At 39.8% G+C, this 17,028-nt stretch overlaps 1 protein-coding gene across 4 annotated transcripts in view; it reads left to right on the plus strand.

Annotated features, from left to right (window-relative positions):
• Positions 1 to 17,028, plus strand: part of NRG3 (neuregulin 3) — a 204,827-nt gene that overhangs the window by 64,678 nt on the left and 123,121 nt on the right. For 2 of the 4 annotated variants that reach the window (XM_026851927.1, XM_026851925.1), the window contains exon 1: positions 13,928 to 14,034. The exons of the other annotated variants lie outside the window; for them this stretch is intronic. The gene's annotated coding sequence lies outside the window, so the exon portion shown is untranslated. Of the gene's footprint in view, positions 1 to 13,927; positions 14,035 to 17,028 lie in introns of those variants that run through there. 4 annotated transcript variants of the gene reach the window in all.

A 17,028-nucleotide genomic window follows, 5' to 3' on the forward strand; every position in this document is an offset into this window, starting at 1 on the left:
ACGGAACGGAGCCAGCACCTGGCGCGGGCGGAGGAAGCGCTCACTTCTTTCCCCAGACTTTGATGCATAGTTGGGACTAAGGCTCTTGTTCGTTCTTAAGTGCCTGACTCATCTACTGCCTCGGAATACAAACTGATTCAGAATTGTTAATACTCAAGAGAGTAGAAAAATACTAAAGCAGAAACTCCGGGGAGGAATTACTGTAAGTTACAGTCATGCAATTATATATAGTGTAAGTTACAGATGTGAATTCCGATTTCGTATTTAACACTAGGATGGCCTTGGGGAGTCAGATCTTGTATCAAAGCCTTATTTTGATGGGCACAGTATAAATTCAGGAAGAGGTAGTTAATGCTCCAGAGACACCGTAATAATCCTATCAATCGATGCATTTTCATACTCACAAACAGCTCTACATTGTCCTTTGAGTTTCAAAAGGAGCTGGAACAGCAGTCTCAACTTTTAAAAAGGTGCAAAGAGTGCACATTGAACAATAAACAGCATAGGTATTCTGCAGCTATCCTCGGTTTTACTTTACTCCTACATACAATGAGGAAATCAAGGGAAGTGAGGGTTTTTTTTAAGAGCTTTGGATGTTTTTATGTAGCAGGTCTAGTCCTGTAGTTGTTCCTGTCATGTTGGAACATGGCAGATGCTGTAAAATAAAGTACAGTCAAGCTTACCCTATAAAGGGTAGTGAAGGGTTAATCTTCAAGTTTTGTGTTGTTTTTTTTCCTAAAGTCACCCTGTTTGTTATTGGCTGGCTCAGAGCCATTGAAACATAAAATTCTTGCTCCTCACCAGAACACAGTATCTGTTTCCACGACCCATACATCCTTACTTGTGAGTTCTGTCTACACATGGCAATGTGTTCCACTACTTCTGAGTTGTTGTTTTCTTCAATATTAGATTTGCTTGTGCATTATATGTACAGCTTGTCAGTCTCTCTGGATTTTTCCTTGGTGTACTGCCTTTCACAAGAATAAAACCAAAAATATTCCTGAATTAATATTGCTATCAAATGATATGTCTAGAACAGATTTGAGCTGCAGGAGATTCACTCCTCCAGAGTGATTTGTTTTACATTGATTCTAAAAGGTAACCTGTTTGTTATGAATTACAGAGTCTTTCATAAAATTGAGGCCTAATTAGGAAGAAAGAAGATGCATGAGTAATTTGCAGTCATGTAATGAAAGATTGCCATGGGAAACCAAGTGGATCAACAGACGCTGAAACCCTTGCTGTGGTATTTTTTTTTTCACTTTACTTCCAGCCTTCTGAGTCATGCTGACCCGAGATATTTGTAGATCTCCATGTATTACAGCAGAAAATTAACATTGCAGCAGATATTCAATAGTAATAATTTTAAATGCAAATAATAAGATTCTATATTTCAGGAACCTGAGTTAAATATATAGGCATTTTCTGTGTTTAAAATTAATAGGCAATGATAAGTTGAGTAGTGGAGACTATGAAGTATCTGTTTCTCCAGATAGCTGGAAAGTGTTTCTGAAGAGAACTGCTTACCTCTGTAAAGAGAAAATTTATTTGATGTTTATTACTGTAGTGTTAAACCCATCTCCACTGCCTGTATCAGGCTTAGGGAAGGTACACAGTGATAAACATATGTCCAAAAAAACCCCAAACATAAACCCATTTACTTATCCCAGGAGTAGGAAAGAGATATACTTGATGTATATGCATCACAAAAATGCATAAAACCAGGCAAATAGTTTGTGTTTTAACTAAAGAGAGGGTAGAATGGAAGAGACACTTGGGTAGTGTTTTACTGTGACACGCTGAATATGTTCAGAGAAAGGAGCCTTAAAAAAATAAATGAATCGCCTTTCTTGACAGCAGCACTGTGTTCTGTAGTACCAAATCCCAGTAGTTTCATCCATTTTGATAGGACTTAGTAATACGCTTTGATAAAGCAGAGGCTTAAAGGGACTCTTGGAAATGTTACGTTTCCGACGCACGGTTGTGTGCATAGTGCTGTTTCCAGAAGATGGTCAGTGGGCAAGGTGAGAGTGTGGTCTGAATGGTCCTTCACGTATGCAGAAAGAAGCAAATTTTGTAGAAGTTCCGTTGAGTTACAATTCATTTAAGAAATTGTTTTTAACACAGTGAATTTACTGAAAGAGAAGTATTTGCAACAAGCTTGATATTGTGACTGTTATTCTGTAAAATGTGTTCCTTTTTTCCTGGTGAAGACTCAAAAAGCAATAATGATGGTTTTGCTAAATCAGTGTTATAAGGCATTAACAAAGATAGTTAAAATCTTTTGTCTTTATCCCTTTTTGCAATCATAACTTTTTGGTTTCGGGTTGGAACAATTGTGTTTGTTCATGGCAAAGATCTGAGATCTTCAGGGAGGTCATCTTTTCATAAAATTTGAGGGAAGCAGCATGGCTGCTGTCTTTATTCAGCAAAGTCCCTTTGAGCTGTTTTGGGGACATTTTGCTTAGTCATTTATCTGGTTTCTGACTCTACAGAAGCTCATTCTCTTCTGTTCTCTTGACAGAGCTGAGCAAAGGCAACTTGCGTTACAGCCTGCTGCCCAGTTTCGTTTTTATATTAATAGAACATTTTTGGCACTGACATAGGAAGAACAGTAAGCATTAGGAGTGCCTGGTTGTCCAGTGACTGATGGTAAGCTAGAAACCCCCCACAAATGCTACTTTTAAAGCTGGAGCAGATGAGAGAGCCCTCTTTACTGTGTCTTAACCTTACTGTTTCTGTCACATCTTGATAGAGAAATTAATCTGTTTTGTCAGGAGAAAAAGTGTTTCTTTAGCTCCAGAAACAGCTTTGCCTTTGTTTTTTAATTTGGCAAAGAAATACCTTGGTAAGATTACTGTAGCCACCTTTGTAGTATGCTATAGCTTGTGTCTGATACAAGACCTTTCGTAATGCATTATGAAACTAGAAGGGGAAGTTCAAACCATGTATTCAAACACTTAATAACATAAACACGTTTCAAAGAGTATTTAGGAAGGTTCTCAATATTATGTATCTGTCTTAGTTGACAACACCTCATTTTTTTCTGTTTTTTTTTTTACAAAAGCTTACGTTAAGGCTCTGAAAGGTGTGAAGCAGATTACTCTTGTTATTTAAAGTTAAAATATCTGCCATGAGTCTTGTAAGTATTGTGATAAAGAAGCAACCAGCCTTTCCAAGTTCTTCGAGTCTGCATGCTGTGAATGTTAGACTCTTCTGAGAAACAAAGCCAAAGTTGCCATGGGCACAAGTTTGTGGGACTCGGCATCGTGCTTTGGAATACCTGTTCAAAGACAAGTGCTCTTGTCAATCACCTTAGAATGTTGTTCCCTCTTTGAGGATAGAAGAGAGTAGGGCTTATTGTCATCTGTTGAGTTAGTGAAATTATGGTTAAAAATTGTCAGATGGTTAGAACATTGTTAAAACCCTTTGTTAACTAAGTTGGTAAAAGAGTAGAAGTCAAGGCACTAGACTAAAAGAAAAGCTAGTAAGGAGCAGAGGCCAAAGATGTCTTAGAGGTCCAGTTAGAGAGTCTGGGAGTATGTGTGTGTCTGGATGGCAAGGCTGGCCAAAGACAATGGAGCCTTCGCTAACTCCATGCGAAATTCTATTTCCAAGAACGGATTCTTGGGAATGTGAGCCACTTTTGGACAAAATGCTGTCTGGAAAAAGATATAAAACTGTGAAAAATGAGATTGCCCTGCTTAAGTGTTAGGCTTACAAAATTAGACTTCATATTATTGCTTGCAAATTAAAAAGAACAGCCCCCATCATTAATTCCTTACAGCACACACATTGTGAGGCCTCACGTCTGTGACTTTATTGAGGCAAAGGGGGTAACAGTACCTGTATCTAAGCCGCAGGGGAGAGGAGCAATCACAAGCTCTGGGGCTAATTAACCTGAAGTTTAAATGTGTTCTGGTGTGTCAGGATGGGGCCTAGTTTTCAATTTCCTCTCCTGCCAAGCAGGGTGATTTCTGTTGAAAGAAGATGGTGCAGGACGGTGCTGTGCTGCAGGAGTGAGGTACCTGCTGCAGAACCGGCCCTTTCTACCCTCCTGGACAAGTGCTCCCCATCCCCTCTTACCCAGTGTTAACCTGGCGGATATAAACATGAAGTTAGGGAGGAGGATGTCATTAGAGACAAAAAACGTTCCTTGGAATGTGTTTTGTAGCAGTGACAGTGCACACCAAATTGTGACATTCACTCTTGGCCAGACCTTTCTGGGGTTTGTAGAAGAGAAATTCTCACTGTCTTGTTCTCTCTCACCCCCGTCAATCTAACCTTCGTCTATCAGACCAGATGTAACCTGGAAGGAACCTCATGCTTTTCCATCAGATTTGTTGCACCATGGGGTCAGTCATTTCTGTGCCAGTTCATATGGAACAGAGGTGAGACAAATCTGAAAGCAGTTATAAACAGATAATAAGAGAAACTCCCATCCCACTGGGGAGCTGGTTAACAAGTACCAGTCTATAGCAGTGTGCACTACTATTGAGAAAGTTACCGCAAAGGACAGATTTAGTTAAATAAATAAATAATTCTATACAGGGCGCAGATCTGTGAGGAGTGGACGAAAGAGGTGTTACATCAGAATTAGCTCAAGAGCCAGAGTTGGAGTGCCAGGTAGAACTGTGGTCGTTCAATTAGCGAGGAAGAAAACAAGAAGAAGATTGTTGTTGTGACTTGTTAATTAAAACAGAAAGCAGGGAACTGCTGGGAAGGTATCAGAGAAATGGTTACAGTGAGAGAGCACCTGAAATCGGCTGAAGGGTGGGAGAATGAAGCAGTGATAAAGGAAAGGACAAGAAGGAATGAGTTTATTCTCAGCAGGTAAGTGTAGGAGCCAGGAAAGATGTGAAATGACATTTAGAAACACATGGATGGGAAAGAGGATCTACTCAGTAGTTCATATATCATTACACTTGTAATGCGGTTACTGCTGTTTGTTCAGTGTTGGAGGACAAAGAAAAGAGACTGGACAGGACGGGACAGGCGAAACAAGCAGGTGCCGCTATCATTTGCTTTGGGAACAAAAGGAAATTGTTCATTTCAGTTCATCTGTAGTCAGTTAACTTTGGTGTACTGTTATTGAAATAAAAGTGTGGAAGTACTGCAACAAAGTATTAAGGAAGAATAAAATATATTGGAAATGAACTCCCTTTGACACTATAATAGCGTTTAATTGACATTAAATAGCTCCTTGGGAACCATTATGAATCTGATATGAATACAAATGTATGAAACATTTCCATCATGTTGAATCAACACTTCAACAGATGAAGTTACATCTTTGGAGCCTTTAAGACTTTCACTTTTGCAGGTGAATCATGAACTGGAGGAGCTGATCAGAGCTTTGTGCAACTTGTGTAACCTCTCACTGGGGCTGCTGGTACTGTCCTCAGCCGTCCAGTGGTGGGCTCAGCGCAAGAAGGAGCAGGAGCTTGGGATGCAGATGGGTAGAACCATGTGGTTGTCACAACACTGTGTCCGTGCTTTCTTCAGTTATAAGACTTCTAACAATCATGCAAAGAAATCTTTGTTATGTTTTGGATTAAACTTTCTCGGGGGATATGGAAGCCTGGGTGAGAGTATTGTTAGTTTTTAGGGGTTTAGTGTTACTTTCTTCTCACCTACTGATGATATTTTCGTCTGGCTCTTTTCATCCGGTAGAATTGAAGCTACTGCAAGTACCAGAACACACTGTGCGTAAGAAAGAACGGGCTGGGTCATATTCTCAAGAGCTCAAGTCATTCTGAGATGTAATGAAACCAGCATGGAAACAAAACGAGCCTTTAACTGAGCAAGCTGTTGGTGTCTGAGGTCTCTGTAATTCATAGTTAATTGCAGATACTGGAAGGTGCTGCACGACTTAGCTAAGCACGTTGTGTGTGGTTCTCTGTCTGGATTTCTCTATAATTTGCTCACTAATAGGCTAATGCATGTGGTACAACAGATTAAGGTATTAGATCTGTTAATTTTGGCAAGGTATTTATCTTCCAACAAGCAGATTAAACCATACCCGCCTACTGATCGGCATAATAGAAGAGAGCTTTTTTATTTGTACTCTTAACTTTTTGGAAGCCTACTGAATTTTGCATTTGATTCTTAATTAGAAAAGGGAGTACTTTAATAGAAGGCATATTCCACTTACAGTGGGATGCCTTTGGGAATCCTATCAATGCACACTGGACTTCTTTATGTATTTTGAGTAATTACAGAGTGTCTTCTTCTGAAATAAACACATGCAGCTACAAAAGGAGCCTTTTGTGCAGTTAATCTATAGCAGTGAGTTGTTGTTTAGGCCGTTTGCTATGGACACGTAAGGTATTTTAGGGAGAGAAGTCATCCCTGCAGTAACAGATGGAGGATTTCTTTATATATGCTTGGTGCAAAGTAAGAGCTAAAATAAATTTCATTATTTGAATGAGATTGTCAAGTCAACACTTATTTAAGAAAATCCTGGATCTGTGTGCATCTTTACAAATGCAGTTGTATTTATGGGGTCCTGTTGGTTTAGGACTAAGCTCTTCAGAAGAATCCACTGGCACTGGGAACTGCATGTCAAGTTCCTTTAGGTTAATGGTCTGCTCTGGAAGTTTACTTCAGCGAGATGTTTGTAAAGTGTTGTCTTCCTGCTGGAAAAGGTGATAGCGAGGTAGTTTGTTCAAGATAAAATACCTTTTAATAGATAAAAGATGCACAGTTTTTCATTACAGAGTGAAGAACTGCTGTGGATATTTGGAATAATTACTCTGAATGCATAACATTTCCCCAAACAACTGCATCTGGAAAACAGCTGCTGGCTAAGTTGAGCACCGGAGGGACAGTGCTGCCTGTTCCTCTAGCTCTGTGTTTCACTTTCTCTTCTCAGCTACTGTGGTTAGCAAAGAAACACTCTCTGTACCACCTCATCAGCCAAATCTTGTCACTCCCATGAACCCAGTGCTGAGGGCACGGATCGCTGCATGTGCTGGACCGTGGGGTTTGCAGTATTCCGTTTCCAGCGAAAGGAGCCGCCGGTTGCAGACGTGACACGAGGTACAAGGACTCTGATTCAGTAGTGCCACACGTGGAAAACACCGTAGTGTTTACTACTTCTGAAAATAATGTTTTTTCCTGTTCTGAATGTGAATACAAGTTTATATGTTCTGGTTTAGATCCCAGCTTTGAAAAGGGTGGCATCTATTGCCAAAGAAAACCAACGATCCCTTTTGAAAGGTAATGTTATCAGAGAGGAAGGCGGCCTTAGTTCTCAGCTGGGGAAAGGTGGAGTGTTGAAGATAGAGGATGGAGAAACATTGCTGCTTTACCTTTCCTGGTATTAATACCAAATTACCAGGATTTCACTGAAAATAGGTATGATATGAAGTAGGAAGGGACCATAAAAGCAGTGGCAGATGTAGAGATGAAGTTGATGCCCTAGGAAACATGTTCTTGGATCACAGGTGAGAGCTGTGCCAGCATTGTACGCTAGGGTTCAGATTAAGCGAAGCATTTGAATTCATCACTCCTATTTAAGCTTTTCAATAGAAATTTAAGTATTTTTTTGCTTGGGGCCTGGAATGGTTTGTTTTGTTGTTGTCCTTTTAATATCTAAAACTAAGGTATTGACGACTTCTTGGAATAATAGAATTTTTGCTGGGCTGTCCACATCAGGGGAGTGCTGATTTTGCAGGCAGGCAGGCCAGCCAGCAACGTTCTGCAGTTACACCAGATGTCCCAGCTCCAAAGGTTCTATATCCTGTTTGGTTTCTGGTGTTTTGTTTCTTTTGGCTGGTTTGGGTTTTTTTCCTACAAGCAGTGTTCCACCCAGTGCAGTGGTTCTGATTAAGAGTAGGATACACAATGATGCGTTTAGAGGCAAATTGTTCCAGGATGATATTTTTAAAACCGATAGGTGTTTGCCCAGTATTTGACCATACGTCCAAAGCATTTGGCAGTTACATAAACCTCACTTGTTCTGGGTTTCCTTAGATTGCTGTTCTGCATTGGAAATGTATTTTTAATATTATGATAAATCGTTAGACTATCCCTGTGTCTGCTCTGAATACACCGATACGTTCTCAGAACACTTCCCTGCTGCACCTCACTCACTGGTTATGTGTGTGGGGAAGCTCCAGCCAAGAGGAAGGACTTGGCACGTGCTCCCGTTCCGTGCCTTGGGGCTGTGCACGCTGCACTGCCGGTGCCAGCGACAGACCCTGTGCTCCCCTCTGCTCAGCAGAGCCTGGGCCACTTGTTTGTTGCTCCTGGGTGCAGTTCAAGGTGATGAGTTTTACCTGGAAAGCCAGCCTTTGCAGTGCTTGGCGTAGTGGAAGTAAATGAGTGGCCTTCAACAGCATCCTGTAAATTAAAACATGTGACGACTAAAGGCAGATTTTTCTCAATGGAGAGCCATCAGCTCTGGAATTCTTTCCTCCATTTATGCTGTAGTTTAGTGACGTTAAGAACGTGACATGACATTTGTCTATTCACTCTAGCTTCTGTCTAATGAAGGGGTCATACAGTGAGCCTAGAGACTTCTTGGCATGAGACACCATTCAGATTGATGTTCAAGTTATTTCTAATATATGTTTAGAAGCATCTTTAATGAGGAATTATTTTTTTTTTAATTTATAGTGATGGTAGATTATTAATTCTTTGCATAGATAGTGTGTTGCTTACTTCAGCCAATACTTGCAACGAGTCTGAGAAAGCTCAGTAAAAATTGCTGTCTTCACTTGTAAAGAACTGATGCGGTCACCAGTGCACTCTTTAATTTCAGCCAGTGTCCATGGAAACCTTTGTCATTTTGTATTTTCGTGTGTGGATACTGGTAAAGTACAGCTCGCAGGGGGAAAAGGCTTTGGCCACGCGACCTCCTGAAGAACAGCCGGATCGATTGCCTACTTCTTGCGAGCAGGCCATTTGTGTTGCTCCGGGAGCTGCACTGCTACATACAGCTGAAAACGTGGGCAGCTGACTGCCCTGTACGATTTGGGGAAGAACACGCATGTTCCAGCTTAGCTCGTTGGCAGTGTTCTGTGGCCCTTGCCCAGTGGCCTCTCCCAACACTGAGGAGGAGGAGGAGGTATTTTGCTGTGGCAGCTCTTAAGTGCAAGAGCTTTTTGAAAACGGTAACAAGATAATGCAGGGAATCAGATACGAAGCAAGAGAAGCAAATATATGCCTGACATCTTCATAATGGAAGAAATAAATACAAATTTATACAGTAAATACTGAGCTGAGGCTGTCCGAAGAGATTTTCCTTCACATGTGAAGCACAGTGCACAGTTTTTAATCTGGCATGTTCGGTGCTGAACTTAAAGCTTGATCTACCTCAAAGAAGAGGATGAGGTTTTAAACTCTAGAACCAAACGCACATACAAGTGCAACTTAATATGCTCAAACTAGTGACGTGTACATCATCTTTGTGCAGGTTTATATATTTTTGTCATAACTTTTTAACATCCATATTTTTGCCATCTTGTCTGTGAATTCCTTGGGACAGGAGTTCCAACTTTGGGTTCTAGAAAAGATCTAGCACATCACTTAATATAAAAAGTTCTCTATTGTTTTTCTTTAGTTATTCAATCTATTTTCTAGCTTTTACATTACAATTTAATTTTTTTAAAAAGTAGAATTTGCTTTTAGAGCTCTTGTTTAAATTTTTCTACTCAAAACACCAATTGGAAATAGGCTTAAACTGGGGGGAAGGCTTAATCAGCAGCTGCTGTTGCTGTTGTACAGAGCAGAGAAGAGCTGTTAGAACAATGGTCAGCCGATTAGAAAGGAGATGTCATAGTATACAAAAAAAAAAAACCTAACAAAAAAATATAACCTGAGACATGGAAAATTTTAATCAGAATATTAACTTTATTAAAGCCAGAGAAAGATAACAAATTTCATTTAATGAGAATAATTTTTACACATTTTTAGACAGTTCAACAAGTGAAAATTAGTTTTAGGTGATCCACAAACCCCTCGGGTCTGTTGTAGGTACTTGGATGTGGCGAAGAACAGCCACTGGGTGCCACTGTTGAGTTTCAGAGCACTGGGCAAAACAGGGTTTCTGTGGCAGCCAAAATTTGTAGCTGGGAAGGAATATGTGGGCAGTAGTTGTGCAACAGAAATAAATTATTTCTGCAGTTTTAGGGTTTGTGAAATAGAACCACAACCAACATTCTCTTCTTAGTGTTTCACCAGATATTATCATATCTGACAGTAGATCACCGTGACAGGTCCAACATCCCTTTCCCTGCATCCCTGGCTTGCAGTGCGGAGCAGAAATGCTGCTAAATGAGAGGACTATAAATTCGCTTTATTGTTATGAAGCTTTTTATCTCTTATTGCAGGCTTTTTGGCAAGCACATCTAGTCAGCCTGCAAGTCTTTCTAAATAACATGTTTACTTGTTCAGAGTGGTGCTGAAGTGTAGGAGACCCCACTTTCTGCAGGCCTTTCCGTCAGTGATTTTCTTGGTCAGCAGAGCATAAATATGTTTTGGATAGAGCTTGTCTGTGCTTAGAAAAACGGGAGGAGTAATGGTGACTCACAGTGTGATCGTCTTCTGACTAACTTACTTGAACAATGAATGTGGTTCTAAATAGTTTTGATTTGGGGAGTAGATAATTAGAGCTTTCTGAATCGTAAACATATTTTTTAAAATGGAGAATGTTGCATGAAACGATTCCTGTGTTGAGATCTGCACTTCATCCTGTGTTGTCCGGAATAGCAATATTGTGCAGTCTGTTTTTATGAAATATTTTGCATCATTTACTTTAAGCCAAAATAAAGAAAAGTTGGAAAGGCATCTGTGTGCAATATGCATAGCACATAGAGTTAAAGGAAAGTCTAAGTGAGTTTGGAGTATGTGTTGAAGCTAGAGACTGGGATTTGGATTTTAGATTCTAATCTAAGGAAACCACTTAGAGAAAATAAATAGTTCTCTTGAATTCACAGACCTGATTAACCCGTTTTGCTGAAATGGGGCCTCACACATTGAAATACTTCTGATAAATACTGTGCTAATAGCTCTCATGGGAAACCTGGCAAGCATAAACAAGCTGGGTTTGAGCTTTTAATATTTAATAGCTAATCTATTTTTAATATTTTTATTAATTGTACGATTGCTATTTATCACTGTATGAATGACAAATGCTTAGGCTGATCTGCAGTGCAATGGCTGTCCAAAATAAGTGTGATGTTACTCACTTTGGAGGGGCTCTGCCTGATTCGGGTTGGTTGAAGAGAGCTACAGGCGGAGCTGGTCCTTGCAAAGATTCAGAAAAGGTGAATCAGTGAACAGTAAAGCAGAGTCCTTAATCAGCTACACGGTTCAAAGTACCCAGGTGTGTTTTTATTAAAGATACAGATTTTGCTGGTTACTTTAAGACCATCATATAAAGGATGGAAATGACTTTGCACAGAGCTCCATTTTCCTTTATTTTTCTCTCATTTTGTACTGTTGCTGAAAAAACAAGTTATACAAAAAAAAAAAAAAAAAAAAAAAAAAAAAATCACCAGTTTTCAGGCTCAGTTACACCCGAATTAAAACATACAATTCTGTTACCATGACATTTGAAGTTACTTCTCTTATTTGTATTTCAGATTTTCATTTGTATTTTGCTGTGTTTTGCACACCATACCTCACTGTGGTGCTCTGGTTAACTGATTAATTCACCTTGTAAAGCTCTTTGACATCCTTAGTGAAAGTTGCTGTAGAATTTGTGTGTTCAATTTACGAATTCAAGGGACATCATGTAGGAAAAAGGCAGTAAAGGGACAGTAAATCACGGTATAATTTGCATGGCTGTTCATGTCAGGATTTCAAGGAATAATGATCAGGCAAACACGGGAGATTGTGTGTTATCCTGCAGTGAGAAAATTTCTATATTCATTTACTTTTCAGTTAAGTATCCCACTTAAACTCTAGCACCAATTTTCACTGTTTACTGATCTGTCGAGTTCAGTGTTAATCATAATTATATGGTGTTACCAAAATATTGGTTTTACTACTACTAATGAATTCATTGTCATCATAGTTGAGGCAGTAATCAGCAAAGAATAAACCTTTGTGTGCAAGTATTTGTAATAGGTACTAACATCGGCATTCAAGGTCTGTCTTCGCGCCTCTGACTCCGAGAAGTGCTGTGGTGTGAAGATGAAAACATGGTTTTGATTCCCTCTAAAACCTCCCAGGTAGAACATGATCCGTTCAAACCAAGGCTGCGACCTGAGCTTCTGACAGAACTTTTAATCCTTAGGGCCTGAGATTAAATGTCCCGATTTCTTAAAGATCTTTTTTAAAGTCATTTACAGCTGCCTTGGTCAAGTCATTAAATTTGGCCCATGTCTCTGTATTTCAGTAAGGTGGAATTCCCATTTTTATCCTTGTATTTAATGCTGGTCTCCTTTGTGTGTCAGTTATAAATTGGCTTTTCTCCAATTAGATTTTGGCAAAGTAACTGAAGATGCATTTATTTCTCGCAAATCAAAGTCACCCAAATTTTGTTTTGTGAGAAGTAAGGTTTTCTTTTCAGATGTGTTTGTACATGTGAGGCTGTAAAATGTGAAACAAAGTAGATGTTAAAGAAGAATCATCGCAAAGGTGTAGTTTAGGTGGCGATGAGAGGACGTTCCACTGGCATGCCTCTGGGACCTCCTTCTGGAAGGGATCGATAGTCCAGGTGATCTGCCTGCGGCGGCGGCAGCGCAGCAGAGTCACGGCAGGTCAGACTGAAGGACCTTCTGTATTTCTTTGCTAAGGTGCTGGTGAGAGGCATCGCTTTTGCTGCAGCGAGCTGCTGTTTACTGGTCTCCAAATAGTTGTTAATTGTCATGGCAGAAGCAGAAAAAATAAACTCTAGGTGGAAGTGTAGTCTCCAGAGTGTTGCAATGGAGTGTTGCAGGGCTCTGTTTTAAGAGAACTGGTCTGGCCTGGGCTCCCCTGAGCTCCCGTTACAGCGGCTTTACTGGTCGGGGCTGTGTCTGGGCAGGGCGAAGGCTCTTTCCCACATGGTCCGTACTCTTTAGGTTACTGCGCTGTACATCAGCACTGATCTGCCGAAGTAAACCTTGCTCAAATATAAACCGCTGACTTCACCCCAAACTGTGTCCAATCACTAAACCAATAGAAACCGCAGAAACAGTGTTTATTTCTTCTTATTATGGGCAGGTGTTAGACAAATGATGAAAACATCACTACCTCTATCCCAAAAGATCAGTGGCTGTTAACTCTATACTTCATCTGCTCTGTGAAAACAGACCATGTCCTGCTGAATGTAAAGATTTTTTTTCATTATTTCCCTAATACAGGAAGGAATTGGAAATTGAGCTTACTAACTACTCTGTTACAGAACTGAAGACAGCTAACACTTCTGGTTGGTGTTTGATGAATTGGGTGTTCTAAAGAGAAATTATTCCCCACACAAGAAAGAAGCGCTTAAAGGGGATATTAAGGTTTCTAGATGTGTTTTAGCCCACCCTCTCAGTTACGTTTTAATCTTTGTCCAGACTCCTGAGCACCCTACTAATTTGTAGTGGTGGTGTTAGCAGGTGGCTGCCAGCAAGCAAATTCTAAGCCATAAAAAAAATGTTGCTGTTGACAGAAACAGCCCCACAGAGACATATTCATCGGAAACCTGAAGGCAGGTTTAGACACTTGAAACATATGGTCTGTTGCTTTTGCCTGAACCTGGCAACAAAAGAGGACTTACCTAATTAAAGATTTACTTTGTTATTTCTTCATTCACTTTGTCTTTCCATTTTAAAACGATCTGTCCTTTATTCATTCAAGAACAGAGAGGTCAAGGCTGAAATCTTAATGAAATCACTCAGAGTGAAGAAAATGTCTGTGTTGCTTGGCATTGCTGACAGTTCAGGTTCTTAATCACGTAGGGTTACGCTAAAAGGCACCGGTGTTCGGTCATTTCATCCACAGCCTGGCCAGGTAAAGCACGTGCCGTCCAGTCCTGTGGTTGCTGCAGGTTTTGTTGGCGGCGGAGGCTCAGGTGTGGTTCTGGTGGTGTTGCGTGTGACGAGTGTGTCATTGGTACGTGCAGTTCAGTTAACAGATTGTTCCCTCGGGGTTATATCTGCATTTGGATAAGTTCAGCAGTGACTTATTCTGTGGAGTAACTCCTTTTCTCAGTGACAAGTAGGGCTTAAGTGACGAGTATTTCACAAAATGTTCCTCTGAGTACAGTTGGATTTGATCAACTGTGTTTTCACCCAGCTCACTTTTTCCTGTTAGAGTGACACAGGCATGAAATCTGTATTACAATTTGACGTTATTCTAGTCAATGTCGCACCATCTTCACTTAAATACCTTTTCTTCATTTGTCCCAAATGTTTTAACAACTATCTTGTAAAAATCTAATTTATGTTTTTTCAAAAATTCTAAATCATGAAGAATGTAAAAATTAGATCGCACTGGATATATTTCGACACTAAATGATAGCATGAAAAATGTGCCTTTGTTATATCAGTTTAGAAAGAAAAATCCAAGAGTTGTGATGTGGTACTAATACAGTTTTTGAATTAAATTAAAATACTTAAAAGTGGTCATAGAGCACAGTGCAGAAATTTTGAGCTCTCTGTTAGTTTGAGGTAAAAAATACGACAGACACCTAGCAGAATTGGCAATATTTCTCCATAAGGCATTACATGCTCAGATTATAAATAATAGAAATAAGGAGGATTTGGGGAACTATTAATTACATTTCCCAAACCTTATGTAACTACTTTCTTGTGCTTTCATGAGAAAAATAAGATCTAAGATGGATCCGTTTATATGGGACATGTTTTGTTATATCCTTGCAGCACATGTTTAACCCAATATAGTCATAGCTCTGTGATAGTAATCAGGATATTTAATCCAGTGTATTTTTTCTTTTTTTTTTTTGAATGTCAGTAAGTAAGGGATTTACTGGTAAACCTAGGCAGAAGGATATTCTCTCTTACGCCCATCTTGTTGTGTCTGTTGGGATTAAAGGGCTCAGGAATTCCTCTGTGGCAAAGTTAGGCAAGGAATAGCAAAGGTTCTGTAGGAGCCAGGTTGTTCTTATTTTTGTAGAAAAATCTTAAACTCTGTCATGTGGAATGGGTAGGAAGGAAAAAAACTTTCCTTCAATAGGTGGTCTTAAACTCTGTATTTTGAAAATTGGTTTCCTAGCCTCTGGAAACTTAACTCACTCCGCATGATGACAGCGAGGAGAACAAGCAACATGAGTGCGTGGAGTCCTCTGATGCTGAAACACTGAGCGCCCCAGCACCTGTGTTCGGTGGGGGCAGGAGACTGTGGGACTCACAAACGCTCGGAAAACTTGTGCTTGGATGGATTTCTAAACACAGGCATTTCTGAATGCGAAATAAGCTCTTGCATGACAGATTGTTTCTGCTCCGGTTTTACTGCCTCAGTGTTCAGAGTTCGCAGTTGTGGAACCAATGTAGGAACTTCATTAATCTTCTTGGTTTTAATGAGTGTGGTCCTCGATACTTCTCAGCTAACAGAAAGAATTCCTTCTATCTGCAGTGCAAATATTGGAAAATGGGCTTCTCATTGATTACCGCCTCTGTGTGTTGTAATGGATTCCTTTTTGTTCTTTTTGTTTAAAGTTCAGATTTTATTTCCTTGTACTTTCATTTCTCCTTCCTGTGTATTTTCTACCACTCCATTTGATTTCCCTGACACAGAGATTCAGACACAATTTTCATCCTTTTTATTAACACATTGCCCTTGTTTCCAGTCCCTGTTCTCTGCTAAGGTTTGTGCGTCCTCGTGTGCACTGACTTCCAAACCTGTCCTCCCCTCTCCGACTTCCACTACTCTCACTGAAGCTGATTATTCCAAATTTTCCTTCTGCAGATTGTAAAATGTCACAGAACCATTCTTTTTACCATTTGATGCAAATGCTGATTTAATCTGTCAGGAAGTTGACATGTTCTGTGTTTTAACAGAAGTGAATTTATCAAAAATATATGGAAAATACCAATGTGAGTGGAGATCTTTAAGTAAATCATGGTATCTTTGAATGTACATTCACCCAGGAAAGCAATTTATTTTGAAGATGTGGGACTATTTCACAGCATTTAAGGATGGTTCCAGCTTTCATTGACATGACAGATCAGTAGTGACCGACTCTGATCAGGGGCTTTTCTTAGTAACAGATTAGACTTTTTTGATTCTTTGACTCATACTCTTGAAATTTCTCCATATTATATTTAACATTCTGAGTAAGATTTACTTCTTTATGGAATCAGCTGCTGTAGAGGTAGCTGGTGACAGGTTTTGTCACTGAAATTCTTGTCTAAGGGCACTGACAGCTAACACTTCTGTGCTTGCTGTCTGTAATGTTCTCAAAGTGTGTGTCCTGGTTTCAGCTGCGGCAGAGAGACTAAAAAGAAAAATTAGCTCTATCCCAGCTGAAACCAGGACAGTGTGATAATTAACAAAGGTGATTATTTTTCAACAATTTCTGTAAGCTCGGAGTGAAGGAATAATTCTGATTTGCAGTAACTGCCAGTTGCATACCACGGTGTCCAGTGCTGTGCCAAGAGCGTACTCCAGTTCCTCTAACAGACTGGAAAGACACGTATCTGTTGGATGTAGGATGCTGAAAAATTTACGTTACCCAGAGTAACTGCTTAATTGTTTAAAGTTTAACTTACGCATAGGCATTTTGTTGCATTAAGATCCATTTTTTTCCTGTTTAAATTCTAACAAGACATCTATGTAAACAGTTCTGTCTTACAAAGCGTTTGGAAATAAGTAACAAATCTGAAAATAGAGTGTAGCTGTCAAATTTGGAGAGAATCGGGAAAATACCGAAGCCAAACAAGCTCTGTTCTCCCAGCTTCCAAGAGTCCTTCTGCTCTGCTATAAGCCTTCCCCAAGTTCATTGGTGCTGCAGTCTCAGCACCTGAAGAATCATTTCCAAAATTGTATAAATAATGCCGGTATTTCTTCATAGAGAGTAAATTAGGGAAAAGCAGATTTAAGGCAGCATTTTATGTTGGTAAGGTTATCTTGTTATTACAATCCTAA

This window comes from Athene cunicularia (assembly GCF_003259725.1).
Source record: "Athene cunicularia isolate RWA chromosome 6 unlocalized genomic scaffold, athCun1 chr6_part2, whole genome shotgun sequence".
Classification (NCBI taxonomy): domain Eukaryota; kingdom Metazoa; phylum Chordata; class Aves; order Strigiformes; family Strigidae; genus Athene; species Athene cunicularia.